This window comes from Poeciliopsis prolifica, unplaced genomic scaffold, assembly GCF_027474105.1.
Source record: "Poeciliopsis prolifica strain line A6 unplaced genomic scaffold, Auburn_PproV2 SCAFFOLD070, whole genome shotgun sequence".
In the NCBI taxonomy this organism is placed as follows: Eukaryota; Metazoa; Chordata; class Actinopteri; order Cyprinodontiformes; family Poeciliidae; genus Poeciliopsis; species Poeciliopsis prolifica.
Window position 1 is genome coordinate 1,919,131 of NW_026562445.1, and position 14,705 is coordinate 1,933,835.

Genomic DNA, 14,705 nt, shown 5'->3' on the forward strand with positions numbered 1-14,705 from the left:
TTCGTAATTGTAGGTTAAAGCATGGCTTGGGGCTGATCATTTAAAATTTTCTAGGGGGCGCTATAGAGAAATTAGGCCACACCCTACAAATATTGTGATGGATTCCTGTCGGGGAGTGGATGAAGATCCATCCTTGTGAGTTTGGAGAAGCTGCGCCCAAAAATGTGGAATTGAGAGCCAAACGTATGGCGATGGCGTTACAGGTCACTTCGCCACGCCGCCACGCCCAGCTGCTCCATCGAAGCTGGTCGGGGTTGGATTCCTCAACACACCAACATGTCTTTTGTGTCTGGGCACAGTTTCATGTTGATGAGGTCAAAGGGGTCAGATAGCGACCGTTCAGAGTAAAACATGACACTTCCTTTTCTCAGGGGGCGTGGCCTAAGTGATGTCATCATTCGACCATAGGGTATTGTAGGACACCCGATGATGATCAATCACAGAAACTTTGGTGCCTCTGTGAGTTTCTGTGTAGGAGATATAGCAGTTTATTTTTTATGGGGAGTAGGTGAACTTTGACCCCTGCTAACCCCCCTTCAGCATTCTCAAAAACTCACCGTTTTGATAACTTCAGATGGGACATGCCTTATTAACGGACTGACCGAGTTTGAAGACGATCAATCAAAATCCCTAGGAGGAGTTCGATCAAATACGGAGGCTGTAAACGGCAAAAATGGGGTCAAAATCTGAACTTCAATCTAAAATGGCCGACTTCCTGTGGGGTTTAGACCATGGCTCCAAGAGACTTTTTTGTAAGTCCTGACAAGGTACACATGTGTACAAAGTTTCGTAATTGTAGGTTAAAGCATGGCTTGGGGCTGATCATTTAAAGTTTTCTAGGGGGCGCTATAGAGAAATTAGGCCACGCCCCACAAATATTGTGATGGATTCCTGTCGGGGAGTTGATGGCGATCCATCCTTGTGAGTTTGCAGCAGCTGGGCCCGAAAATGTGGAATTGAGAGCCAAACGTATGGCGATGGCGTTAGAGGTCACTTTGCCACGCCGCCACGCCCACCTGCTCCATCGAATCTGGTCGTGGTTGGAATCCTCAACACACCAACATGTTTTCTGTGTCTGGGCACAGTTTCATGTTGATGAGGTCAAAGGGGTCAGATAGCGACAGTTCACAGTAAAACATTACACTTCCTGTTCTCAGGGGCGTGGCCTAAGTGATGTCATCATTCGACCATAGGGTATTGTAGGACACCCGATGATGATCAATCACAGTAACTTTGGTGCCTCTGTGAGTTTCTGTGTAGGAGATATAGCAGTTTATTTTTTCTGGCGAGTAGGTGAACTTTGACCCCTGCTAACCCCCTTCAGCATACTCAAAAACTCACAGTTTTGATAACTTTAGATGGGACATGCCTTATGAACAGACTGACCGAGTTTGAAGCCGATCAATCGAAATCCCTAGGAGGAGTTCGATCAAATACGAAGGCTGTAAACGGCAAAAATGGGGTGAAAATTTGACCTTCAATCCAAAATGGCTGACTTCCTGTGATACTTGCACTATGACATTAATTGTAAATTTTGAGCATCTTGGGGAGCTCTACAAGTGTACCAAATTTCATGTCTCTACGATGAAGTAAGTGAATAGCAAAGGGTCCTTTGAAAATTTCTAGGTGGCGCTATTGAGCCATTTCTTATGGGATTTTTGCGATGACCTTAAAATACAAAATTTTGAAACTCCCTTTACGCGTCCGCCAAGTTTGGTGAGTTTTTGAATATGATAAAGCCCCCAAAAAGGCCCCTCTTTAGGGGGGCAGAATAATAATAATAATAATTAAAGCTGCAAGCAGCCTCGAACGGCCCTCGCAGCCAAGCGCCGCTCCGGCCTATTGCCACCGCGGGGTACGAGCAACCGCCGCCTCACGCCAGCCACCACAGAAGCTCTCACGCAGTTTTCAGCGCCTCCGCCCGCACCGCGGAAGCTGTTGCTCAGTTTAAACTTCTCCAACTCCGGTCCAACAGAGCCTTCTTGCTCAAAAGCGTGGTTTGGATTTGCAACTCCAAAATCCAAGCAAAATGTTGAGCGTAGTCCAGTTCTGTGGCTCCAAAAAGCAGGCAAAATGTTCAGGAAAACTTCGCAGCTCCAGCTGTCGCCGGCTGACTGTTATTACGTAGCGTCGATCTGTTTTCTCATTGATGGAGTACCACTGCCTCCTGCTGGGGCAATACTGGTATTGCACTAGCAGTACCAGTATTTCTCCACAAGGTGCCAGTAGTACTCCATCAACACTGACCCCAGTGTGTTCTTACTTCGCTGTCATAAGTTTTGCTGAATGACTTTGTTTGTATTATTTCTAGCAAAAATGAATGAATGTTTGTACTTTAACCCACAAAATAAACTTATATATATATAAAAAGTTATAATAATGTATATTTAAATAATTAATAACAACATAACCTATGGGCTGCTGTTTTCTAGGGGGCGCTATAGAGAAATTAGGCCACGCCCACCAAATATTGTGATGGATTCCTGTCGGGGAGTTGATGGGAATCCATCCTTGTGAGTTTGGAGCAGGTGGGCCCAGAAATGTGGAATTGAGAGCCAAACGTATGGCGATGGCGTTACAGGTCACTTCGCCACGCCGCCACGCCCACCTGCTCCATCGTAGCTGGTCGGGGTTGGAATCCTCAACACACCAACATGTCTTCTGTGTCTGGGCACAGTTTCATGTTGATGAGGTCAAAGGGGTGAGATAGCGACCGTTCAGAGTAAAACATGACACTTCCTTTTCTCAGGGGGCGTGGCCTAAGTGATGTCATCATTCGACCATAGGGTATTGTAGGACACCCGATGATGATCAATCACAGAAAGTCTGGTGCCTCTGTGAGTTTCTGTGTAGGAGATATAGCAGTTTATTTTTTTACGGCGAGTAGGTGAACTTTGACCCCTGCTAACCCCCCTTCAGCATTCTCAAAAACTCACCGTTTTGATAACTTTAGATGGGACATGCCTTATGAGCAGACTGACCGAGTTTGAAGCCGATCAATCGAAATCCCTAGGAGGAGTTCGATCAAATAGGAAGGCTGTAAACGGCAAAAATGGGATCAAAATTTGAACTTCAATCTAAAATGGCTGACTTCCTCTGGGGTTTAGACCGTGGCTCCAAGAGACTTTTTTGTAAGTCCTGACATGGTACACACGTGTACAAAGTTTCGTAGTTGTAGGTTAAAGCATGGCTTGGGGCTGATCATTTAAAATTTTCTAGGGGGCGCTATAGAGAAATTAGGCCACACCCTGCAAATATTGTGATGGATTCCTGTCGGGGAGTGGATGAAGATCCATCTTTGTGAGTTTGGAGCAGCTGCGCCCAAAAATGTGGAATTGAGAGCCAAACGTATGGCGATGGCGTTACGGGTCACTTCGCCACGCCGCCACGCCCAGCTGCTCCATCGAAGCTGGTCGGGGTTGGAATCCTCAACACACCAACATGTTTTCTGTGTCTGGGCACAGTTTCATGTTGATGAGGTCAAAGGGGTCAGATAGCGACAGTTCACAGTAAAACATGACACTTCCTGTTCTCAGGGGGCGTGGCCTAAGTGATGTCATCATTCGACCATATGGTATTGTAGGGCAGCGGATGATGATCAATCACAGTAACTTTGGTGCCTCTGTGAGTTTCTTTGTAGGAGATATAGCAGTTTATTTATTTACGGCGAGTAGGTGAACTTTGACCCCTGCTAACCCCCTTCAGCATACTCAAAAACTCACCGTTTTGATAACTTTAGATGGGACATGCCTTATGAACAGACTGACCGAGTTTGAAGCCGGTCAATGGAAATCCCTAGGAGGAGTTCGATCAAATACGGAGGCTGTAAACGGCAAAAATGGGCTCAAAATTGGACCTTCAATCCAAAATGGCCGACTTCCTGTGATACTTGCACTATGACATTAATTGTAAATTTTGAGCATCTTGGGGAGCTCTACAAGTGTACCAAATTTCATGTCTCTACGATGAAGAAAGTGAATAGCAAAGGGTCCTTTGAAAATTTCTAGGTGGCGCTATTGAGCCATTTCTTATGGGATTTTTGCGATGACCTTAAAATACAAAATTTTGAAACTCCCTTTACGGGTCTGCCAAGTTTGGTGAGTTTTTGAATATGATAAAGCCCCCAAAAAGCCAATTCATTTGGGTGGAAGAATAATAATAATAATAATAATAATAATAAGAAACAGTACAGAAACAATAGGCCTTCGCAGCGCTTAGCTGCTCGGGCCTAATAAGAAACAGTACAGAAACAATAGGCCTTCGCAGCGCTTAGCTGCTCGGGCCTAATAAGAAACAGTAGGAAAACAATAGGCCTTCGCAGCGCTTAGCTGCTCGGGCCTAATAATAAGAAACAGTACAGAAACAATAGGCCTTCGCAGCGCTTAGCTGCTCGGGCCTAATTAAAGCTGCAAGCAGCCTCGAACGGCCCTCGCAGCCAAGCGCCGCTCCGGCCTATTGCCACCGCGGGGTACGAGCAACCGCCGCCTCACGCCAGCCACCACAGAACCTCTCACGCAGTTTTCAGCGCCTCCGCCCGCACCGCGGAAGCTGTTGCTCAGTTTAAACTTCTCCAACTCCGGTTCTCCAACTCCAAAATCAAAGCAAAATGTTGAGCGTAGTCCAGTTCTGTGGCTCCAAAAAGCAGGCAAAATGTTCAGGAAAACTTCGCAGCTCCAGCTGTCGCCGGCTGACTGTTATTACGTAGCGTCGATCTGTTTTCTCATTGATGGAGTACCACTGCCTCCTGCTGGGGCAATACTGGTATTGCACTAGCAGTACCAGTATATTGCCACAAGGTGCCAGTGGTACTCCATCAACACTGACCCCAGTGTGTTCTTACTTCGCTGTGTCATAAGTTTTGCTGAATGACTTTGTTTGTATTATTTCTAGCAAAAATGAATGAATGTTTGTACTTTAACCCACAAAATAAACTTATATATATATAAAAAGTTATAATAATGTATATTTAAATAATTAATAACAACATAACCTATGGGCTGCTGTTTTCTAGGGGGGCTATAGAGAAATTAGGCCACGCCCTACAAATATTGTGATGGATTCTAGTCGGGGAGTGGATAAATATTCATCCTTGTGAGTTTGCAGCAGCTGAGCCCGAAAATGTGGTATTGAGAGCCAAACGTATGGCGATGGCGTTACAGGTCACTTCGCCACGCCGCCACACCCACCTCCTCCATCGAAGCTGGTCGGGGTTGGAATCCTCAACACACCAACATGTCTTCTGTGTCTGGCACAGTTTCATGTTGATGAGGTCAAAGGGGTCAGATAGCGACCGTTCAGAGTAAAACATGACACTTCCTTTTCTCAGGGGGCGTGGCCTAAGTGATGTCATCATTCGACCATAGGGTATTGTAGGACACCCGATGATGATCAATCACAGAAACTTTGGTGCCTCTGTGAGTTTCTGTGTAGGAGATATAGCAGTTGATTTTTTATGGGGAGTAGGTGAACTTTGACCCTGCTAACCCCCCTTCAGCATTCTCAAAAACTCACCGTTTTGATAACTTTAGATGGGACATGCCTTATGAGCAAACTGACCGAGTTTGAAGCCGATCAATCGAAATCCCTAGGAGGAGTTCGATCAAATAGGAAGGCTGTAAACGGCAAAAATGGGGTCAAAATCTGAACTTCAATCTAAAATGGCCGTCTTCCTGTGGGGTTTCGACCATGGCTCCAAGAGACTTTTTTGTAAGTCCTGACAAGGTACACACGTGTACAACGTTTCGTAATTGTAGGTTAAAGCATGGCTTGGGGCTGATCATTTAAATTTTTCTAGGGGGCGCAATAGAGAAATTAGGCCACGCCCCACAAATATTGTGATGGATTCCTGTCGGGGAGGTGATGTCGATCCATCCTTGTGAGTTTGCAGCAGCTGGGCCCGAAAATGTGGAATTGAGAGCCAAACGTATGGCGATGGCGTTAGAGGTCACTTCGCCACGCCGCCACGCCCACCTGCTCCATTGAATGTGGTCGGGGTTGGAATCCTCAATACACCAACATGTTTTCTGTGTCTGGGCACAGTTTCATGTTGATGAGGTCAAAGGGGTTAGATAGCGACCGTCCACAGTAAAACATTACACTTCTGTTCTCAGGGGGCGTGGCCTAAGTGATGTCATCACTTGACCATAGATATTGTAGGAGACCCGATGATGATCAATCACAGTAACTTTGGTGCCTCTGTGAGTTTCTGTGTAGGAGATATAGCAGTTTATGTTTTTATGGCGTGTAGGTGAACTTTGACCCCTGCTAACCCCCTTCAGCATTCTCAAAAACTCACAGTTTTGATAACTTTAGATGGGACATGCCTTATGAACAGACTGACCGAGTTTGAAGCCGATCAATCGAAATCCCTAGGAGGAGTTCGATCAAATACCAAGGCTGTAAATGGCAAAAATGGGGTCAAAATTTGAACTTCAATCCAAAATGGCCGACTTCCTGTGGGGTTTAGACCATGGCTCCAAGAGACTTTTTTGTAAGTCCTGACAAGGTACACATGTGTACAACGTTTCGTAATTGTAGGTTAAAGCATGGCTTGGGGCTGATCATTTAAAGTTTTCTAGGGGGCGCTATAGAGAAATTAGGCCACGCCCACCAAATATTGTGATGGATTCCTGTCGGGGAGTGGATGAAGATCCATCCTTGTCAGTTTGGAGCAGTTGGGCCCGAAAATGTGGAATGAGAGCCAAACGTATGGCGATGGCGTTACAGGTCACTTCGCCACGCCGCCACGCCCACCTGCTCCATGGAAGCTGGTCGGGGTTGGAATCCTCAATACACCAACATGTCTTCTGTCTCTGGGCACAGTTTCATGTTGATGAGGTCAAAGGGGTCAGATAGTGAAAGTTCACAGTAAAACATTACACTTCCTGTTCTCAGGGGGCGTGGCCAAAGTGATGTCATCATTCGACCATAGGGTATTGTAGGACACCCGATGATGATCAATCATAGAAACTTTGGTGCCTCTGTGAGTTTCTGTGTAGGAGATATAGCAGTTTATTTTTTTACGGCGAGTAGGTGAACTTTGACCCCTGCTAACCCCCCCAGCATACTCAAAAACTCACCGTTTTGATAACTTTAGATGGGACATGCCTTATGAACAGACTGACCGAGTTTGAAACCGATCAATTGAAATCCCTAGGAGGAGTTCGATCAAATACGGAGGCTGTAAACGGCAAAAATGGCCTCAAAATTGGACCTTCAATCCAAAATGGCTGACTTCCTGTGATACTTGCACTATGACATTAATTGTAAATTTTGAGCGTCCTGGGGAGCTCTACAAGTGTACCAAATTTCATGTCTCTAGGATAAAGTAAGTGAATAGCAAAGGGTCCTTTGAAAATTTCTAGGTGGCGCTATTGAGCCATTTCTTGTGGAATTTTGCGACGACTTTAAAATACGTAAATTTGAAACAGGCTTAAGGCCTCCGCCAAGTTTGGTGAGTTTTTGAATATGATAAAGCCCCCAAAAAGCCAATTCATTTGGAGGGAGAATCGTAATAATAAGAAACAGTACAGAAACAATAGGCCTTCGCAGCGCTTAGCTGCTCGGGCCTAATAATAATAATAAGAAACAGTACAGAAACAATAGGCCTTCGCAGCGCTTAGCTGCTCGGGCCTAATAATAATAAACAGTAGGAAAACAATAGGCCTTCGCAGCGCTTAGCTGCTCGGGCCTAATAAGAAACAGTACAGAAACAATAGGCCTTTGCAGCGCTTAGCTGCTCGGGCCTAATAATAATAAACAGTACAGAAACAATAGGCCTTCGCAGCGCTTAGCTGCTCGGGCCTAATTAAAGCTGCAAGCAGCCTCGAGCGGCCCTCGCAGCCAAGCGCCGCTCCGGCCTATTGCCACCGCAGGGTACTAGCAACCGCCGCCTGACGCCAGCCACCACAGATGCTCTCACGCGGTTTTCAGCACCTCCGCCCGCACCGCGGAAACTGTTGCTCCGTTTCCATCAACGCTCCCCACGTTCTAACACAGAAGTCGTTGCGCGGTTTCCGCGCCCGTCCACCAGGCGGTACGCATCGATGCGTTCGGCGGCACTTCCTGACGACGCACAAAAAATGTGGTGCAGATTCGTTGTATAGCGAGGAGATATAGCTGGCGTATTAATGTAGTTGGCGCAGTGGAGTCAAAATACATTTCAATGTTGTTGGGGTGTTTAGAGGTCAACAAAGGTCATACATATTCAATTTGGCGCCAGTCGGATGATCAACGTATCATTTAGAGCCGATCATATGCACGTGGCGAAGAACTGCAGTTCGCCATTTCTACACCCCAATGCGGTTTGGTCAGCTGCCAGCATTCACAGAGTTCATCATGTTATCGTTTTTAGTAAGTATTCACATGATGAAACCCATATATATGATAGAATAACAGTAAAACTCACAGGAGAAAAAACTGGTGATTGCCTTTGAAAAGTGGGCGGGGCTAGGGTGATTTCATCAAGTGACCATGGAAATGTGTTCAGGACTGTTCTATAGAGAAAACACAGGAAGTGTGATGCAGCTGTGATCTTGCATTTGGAAGTTTTTTTAATGTTTATGTTCATGGCAAATAGTGAAAGTTTTACACTAAGCCACACCCACATGCTTTGATGTTAACTGCAACTGAGATCTAAATGCAGTGCAACTTTAACATTTTCCTAAAATGAGTCAGGAAAATGGTAAAGGTTAAGATGTATCAGTTTAATAAACCCTTCTGGTCAGTAATAACAAAGGGCAATGCACATTCAGAGAGCACAGTTAACTTTCAGTACATTAGAACAAAAGCACAGGTTTAATCCCTCTCAATAATTAGGTATTAATCACAGCAAGTGGTCCAAGTAAATATTACAACCCCAATGGATCAGTCTTAAGAACTCAGAACGTTGTAAGATTGTCGCTCCCAACAATCGTAACCGATCATCCTGTAGTGTGTGGTGTGTTACGACTGATCGAGTCCAGTCGGTGGAACGTCGGACCGCTTTCATCTAAAATCGGGGAATTGAATGTTTAATCATCTTTGCTCATTCATCGCAATCTCTGTGGTGTTCCTCCGACTTTTTTTTATCTTTTAATGAAAGATAATTATAAAATTATTGCACAGAGTACATCTGGTTGAAAAGCGCATTCCAATCTTTGGTTGAAATGGCGCATTTGATTTTTATTCTGCAGTCATAATACAATTTTAAACAATATAATAAGTTTCAATTAAAGGATCTGGAATAGGCTACGTTAAGCTTTCGCGGTCAGTTGGGGGGAAAAGGATAACTCCATTTGATTTTCTAAAAATGAATATGCAGGAAATGCTTTCTACTACCTTAAACTGCTCTGATGTTTCAGTCATTCTGTTTTAAATGCATAGATTCTACAACAACATAAACACAGCAAAAAATTATAAAATTGTACGTAAACGATTAATTAAATGACAAAAACCGAAAACATTAAAAACAGTATTTTTTATGAAAAAAAAACTCACCTCCATGTTGCGATTCAACTAATATAATCCTTGCTCACAATATCTCCAGATCTTAATCCAAAGCTTTGATTTTTGGTTACATCTTTTTTGGGTTAAAATAAGTCCGCAAACTAAAGTTACCACTTCAACGTCGTTGTCCATGTTTGTTTGTTTACTCCAAATTCAGCTGTGGTAGCGCAGAATTTTAATTTGAAGGTATTTCGTAGCTGGTATTAGAATGTGTTCGAGTGAAACCTCACACTCTACGATCGAACCCGTTACACCTACGATTTTAAATAGGCTAGTGTGTGTTCTGTCACGTTTTAAGAATCGGCCCACTTTTCTAAAATTGTGTAGTGTGAACTTGGCTTCACTCACCCCATCTCCAGTTACCACTTTTTAGACGAACAGCAATAAAACTCCTCTCCAACAGTCCGTTTCGGCTCACGAACGTGCTGGGTCTGCAGCTCCAAAAACGTTAGCGTGCTCCGGTTTTGTGGCTCCATAAACCATGCAAAATGTTCATGAAAACTTAGCTGCTCCAACAGTTTAGCAAAAAATGTACAGTCCACAGCGTAATGCGCCGAACCTCGGTCTCCGGCCGACTGCCATACGTACAGTGCAGTTCTTCACAACCAATCAAATTGCTTAAATTTGTTTTTGCCCTTGACTGACCAGTAAGGCACAGACGAGGGAATTGATGCATTTACTTGCTGTAGTAAATAACAGTTATTAACAAAACGCTACATTTACTCCGTGTTTAAGCCAACACAAATTATCTGGGGGCTTTCATATAACATTTCAGGTTATATTTAACCGCTATCCTTTTGAAAATGTCACGGCAGATGCTCTCGTAAAGTTTTCACCCCCTGTCGATCTGTTTTTGTCATTGGTGGATTAACACTTACCCCTACTGGCGAAATACTGATATTGTTCTTCATCCTGTTTTATCCGCTGTTTCGTTGGTGGAGCTATACTGATCCCAAGTGGCGAATTACTGAAATGGTTTATGAACAGTTCTATAGAATTACGTTTTCTTTTATTTCTAGGCAAAATTATGAATGTTTGTAACTCTAACCCACAAAAAAAAAAAAAAAAAAAAGAAAAACTTATAATTATGTATATTTAAATAATTATATGTTAAACGGCATAACAACCTATATTTAATGGCTTCTGTTTTTCCATGGGGCGCTAGACAGAAATTAGGCCACGCCGTTCAAATTTGTGATGGATTTCTGTTGGCGATTGGATGAGGATCCATCCTTGTGAGTTTGGAGCAGCTGTGCCCGAAAATGTGGAATTGAGAGCCAAACGTATGGCGTGGCCTTACAGGTCACTTTTCCATTACTGGCGAAATACTAGTATAGTTATTCATCATATGCTTAAGCAGCCACACGCCATTGCAGAAGCTTTCATGCCGTTTCTGCACCTATCCACCAGGCGATATGCTTCGATGCGTTTTGCAGTGCTTCCCCACAATATATCAAAATTTTATGCAGATCTGCTGATGTATCCAGGAGTGTAGCTCATCGATTAATCTTTGTGGTGCTTTGTATTAAACACATCCAAACCGTCTTAATTTCTTCATAGAGTTTACTTGTACAACAACAAAAAACCAATAACATTAACTTCAACAATAAGTGAATATTTCCATTGTGCTTATTTCACTGAAATACGCTTCTTAACTGTGTGGAACAATTATATTTTTCTCAGTAGCAAGTCCTTTCAATTTCAAAATAAAATAGAATGAAATTTATATTCGAAATAATTCTTTCAGTGTCCTTTATAGAGAAAAAAGAAAGGTAAAGAAGCTTGGTACACAGTAAAAATGCCAGGTGTAGTGTCAAATAAGAGTGTGAGTGTTGTTTTGACACCACACAGCATTAAATGACATTGCCAGAATAAATTCCGTAATATTTGCGTTGTTAATTCAGTGTTAATTGGTTGGTGTTGCTTAAGCCCCGCCTTCGCATAACGGGTGCAGAGCACGTGCTACTTTCTTTCATCGCGCCACCAGTCGTCTCTCAGTATGGCTACATTTCTTACACGAAGGACACAATTCTTTCCTAAGGTGAGTTAAATATTCGTAGTTAAACATTGTTTCGTTGGAAATGTGGTTTTTTAGTTTGAGACTTGAAAGAGTGTATGATATTTAACCCATTTTGAATGGGAAATCCACCAAATTCAGCTCCCTCGTTTTGTCATATCTAGGTGAACGGTAAATTTGAAATCTGTTATATTTGGTAAGGTCTAGTTGTTATTTTAAACCATGGATAAGACTTCTATATCTGTATTATTTGAAATATTGGTGACGTGTGTATCTAAAAAGCTAACTTAGCAAATGGTTTTTGGATGGTATTTTTTCTTCTGTTAGATTGAGCAGGACTTCATCATGCTATTTGGAGAAGACATCTCAGGAAGTTTATTGCAAGATGGCCAATGTTCTACAAACCCAAGATCATTACTGTCAGCAAAGCATCGACAGAGCATTCACCTGGATGACCTTCTGTCTGCTCAGGAGTAATCAAGTGATTATGGTATGTATTAATATATAATATGTTCAACTGTCTTTTCTATATTTACATTCTAATCATGGCTTGTTCAGATTTTATCAGAATGGGATAGCGACTTAGCAGCCATTCTCCTGCTGGTTCATCTCTTGCCTCCAACCGCCAAAGGGAAGAAACATGTCAAAATTAGTGCAACTGAGGCAGCTGATCGTTTTGTGAGGCTCATGAAGGTATGTTTTTGACATGAATTAATGGGCTTCACTTACCGTAAATTGATCTCATTTTTACAAGACTGTAAATGTAAAGTCGTTATTTGGCATTATTTGTATTATAATTTTATAGTTATTTTTTAAAGTTATGGGTGAGATCAGGGTTAATTTTATGACAACATAGAATAGAAAATTGGTTATGGGAAAATAATGGCACAAAGAATTGTATGAGCCCATTAGAACTGCTCTTTTCACTTAAGCTCACAGGAGTTTCCTTGCAAGTCACATCCTCTTTCGTGGCATGCTCACAGCTAAAGGAAGGTGGAAAATGTTGTTAATTTGTTGCTAGTGAGGGACTAACACCATTATTTCTAATGTGATGTCTTTTAATATTAGGTGGGGACAAGCATGGTGACATTCCTTGACAAAGTTGGATCTGCACAGCCCTTCCTCCTCTGCGTTGGAGAGAAGAAGAGCTGTATTCAGAAGTTCTACATCATCCTTGATAAGAAGCCCATTCCTTGTGTGGTACAGAGGGACAAATGGCTGCCTTCGATGAACTTTTTAAGGCGCACTTTGTGTTTGCTGTGTCCTACAATGTAACTCTTCTCAACTTCTACACATTCATCCAAACAACAGTTTATGGGATTGATGCATCAACAACAAAGGAGAGCCCCAGAGTCAATGAAATCAGAGTGACAATTAACAACACTTAAATATGCCAACATGCAACATTTATAAGGTTCAGCACAAGAATTCTTCAACTTTAGTATGAGCTGTGCATTAAAGGTCTGTAATACTTAAATGGGTTTAATAAAATTTGAACTTTCCATTTCTGTGTATTTTTTTAATATTTTTTAGCAGTGAATTTGGTTGATATTCACACTTTGTGGGGTCAATTATTTACCTTTTTAACACGACATAATGTGTTGAGGTTAACACTACACTGGTGTTACTTTTAACATTATATTTTAACCCTAACACTGTTGCAATGTTAATGTGACCCTCAGTATTGTTGAATATTAACAATATCTGGTGTTAATTTAACAAAAAATGGTTGTCAACCTTTTAACATTTTGAAAAGTGTTACTTTAACACCAGCTGACTTGGACACATATAGACACTTTGTTAGTGTTACAATTAACACTGTGGTTGCTAATTCAGTACTGACATTTTACTGTGTAGAAAAAAGAAAAAACGAAAAAACATTCATATAGGGCTCTATATTTATGTCTCTGTAATGCATTCGAAAAACATGGATGAAAGAGATTCAATCTTACTAGTATTATAACCCAGAATGACGATGGCAGAGTAATATCGGCCACAATATTGCAGTAGCAGGTAAACATCATATCTCAGGCATAAAGAAGTCAGGTGATATGCAGAAGGTAGGCATAGAAAATCTGCAGATGTATTTTGTTTTGTTTCATTTATTTCAGGTCAATGTATAAGAAGTGGTGTGTAATATACATTGTAGTACTTTTGGAATATATATAATTGCTGAATTATGAAGAGTCACCTGCAAAAGTGGTAAAATACTTCTTTTTAAAGGTAAGAATTTTTGATTTCCAATCATATATAATTATTGATTAGAAAGTATCAATGTTTCTTTTTTGTCAGTAATTTTAAATTTATATGTTTTATAATTTTGTAAAAATATAACTGTTATAATTATAAGGATAAACGCTTAAATGGGCTTTATCAATAAAATAACTTCTGTCGTCCATCACCACATTTATCCAGTTAAATTTTTGAAGAAGGGTGGGCATTTCTGTTAGTACCGCCCATTTCAGCTTTTTTCTTATATATAGGCTAGTCAGTTGCTTTTCGGACATTTTGTTTTCCTCTACCAGAGATAAAGAAGTAGGTATTTTATGCTATTTGTTGATTGATTTTTAATTGTGTTTTCTCTTTATAAAGTTGTTAACTATATGTTTTGTGCTTTGTAGAACATGGCAGACTCCCACATAAGCTCCCTCAATTGAGCGACCCTGAGCTGAAAGGCCTGCAGAAGGCGGCCCAGCTTGCTTGTGTAAGTATATTAGTTGGTAACTAATTTTAAAAAGTATTTTGTTTGGAAGTTCCTCTCTGAGGTTGTATAGTTTTAAGTAGTTGGAATTATGCTAATTTTTTTTGGATATAAAAGCATAGTTGTGAAGTTTTAGTTTAGAAAATACAGTAACTTTCGGCCAGAGTGGGCACTCGTGAACTACAATGTAAAATGGAGAAAAAAAAGAGGGGGGAGGGGGGCGCCATTATACTACGTTACAGACGGGGATACAGAATGAAGAAAGTACGCAATGTGGCAGGGAGAGCGAGCGTAAGACCAGGAACGAAGCGGTGGGTTCATAAAAGGTATAAATCATGATGGAATCCAGAAAGCTAAGTGCGAGGAGAAACACAACCTAAGTGCGTAGCGGATTTGTGTAGGTAATATAAATGTTGCGTTTTAATTTTCAGGGACGTTTGTTTTCGTTAGCGTTACACGATTTTAACTGTGTATAGCGTGCAATGCTTACAGCGCGTCCGA

General features: G+C 41.9%; 1 long non-coding RNA gene across 1 annotated transcript; it reads left to right on the forward strand.

The window, feature by feature from the left end:
• Positions 1-11,939: 11,939 nt before the first annotated feature.
• LOC129351958 (uncharacterized) lies at positions 11,940-12,913 on the forward strand. Its single transcript, XR_008604817.1, has 3 exons — positions 11,940-11,993; positions 12,072-12,196; positions 12,572-12,913. It is a non-coding gene; the product is annotated as an uncharacterized LOC129351958 (long non-coding RNA).
• Positions 12,914-14,705: the final 1,792 nt, after the last annotated feature.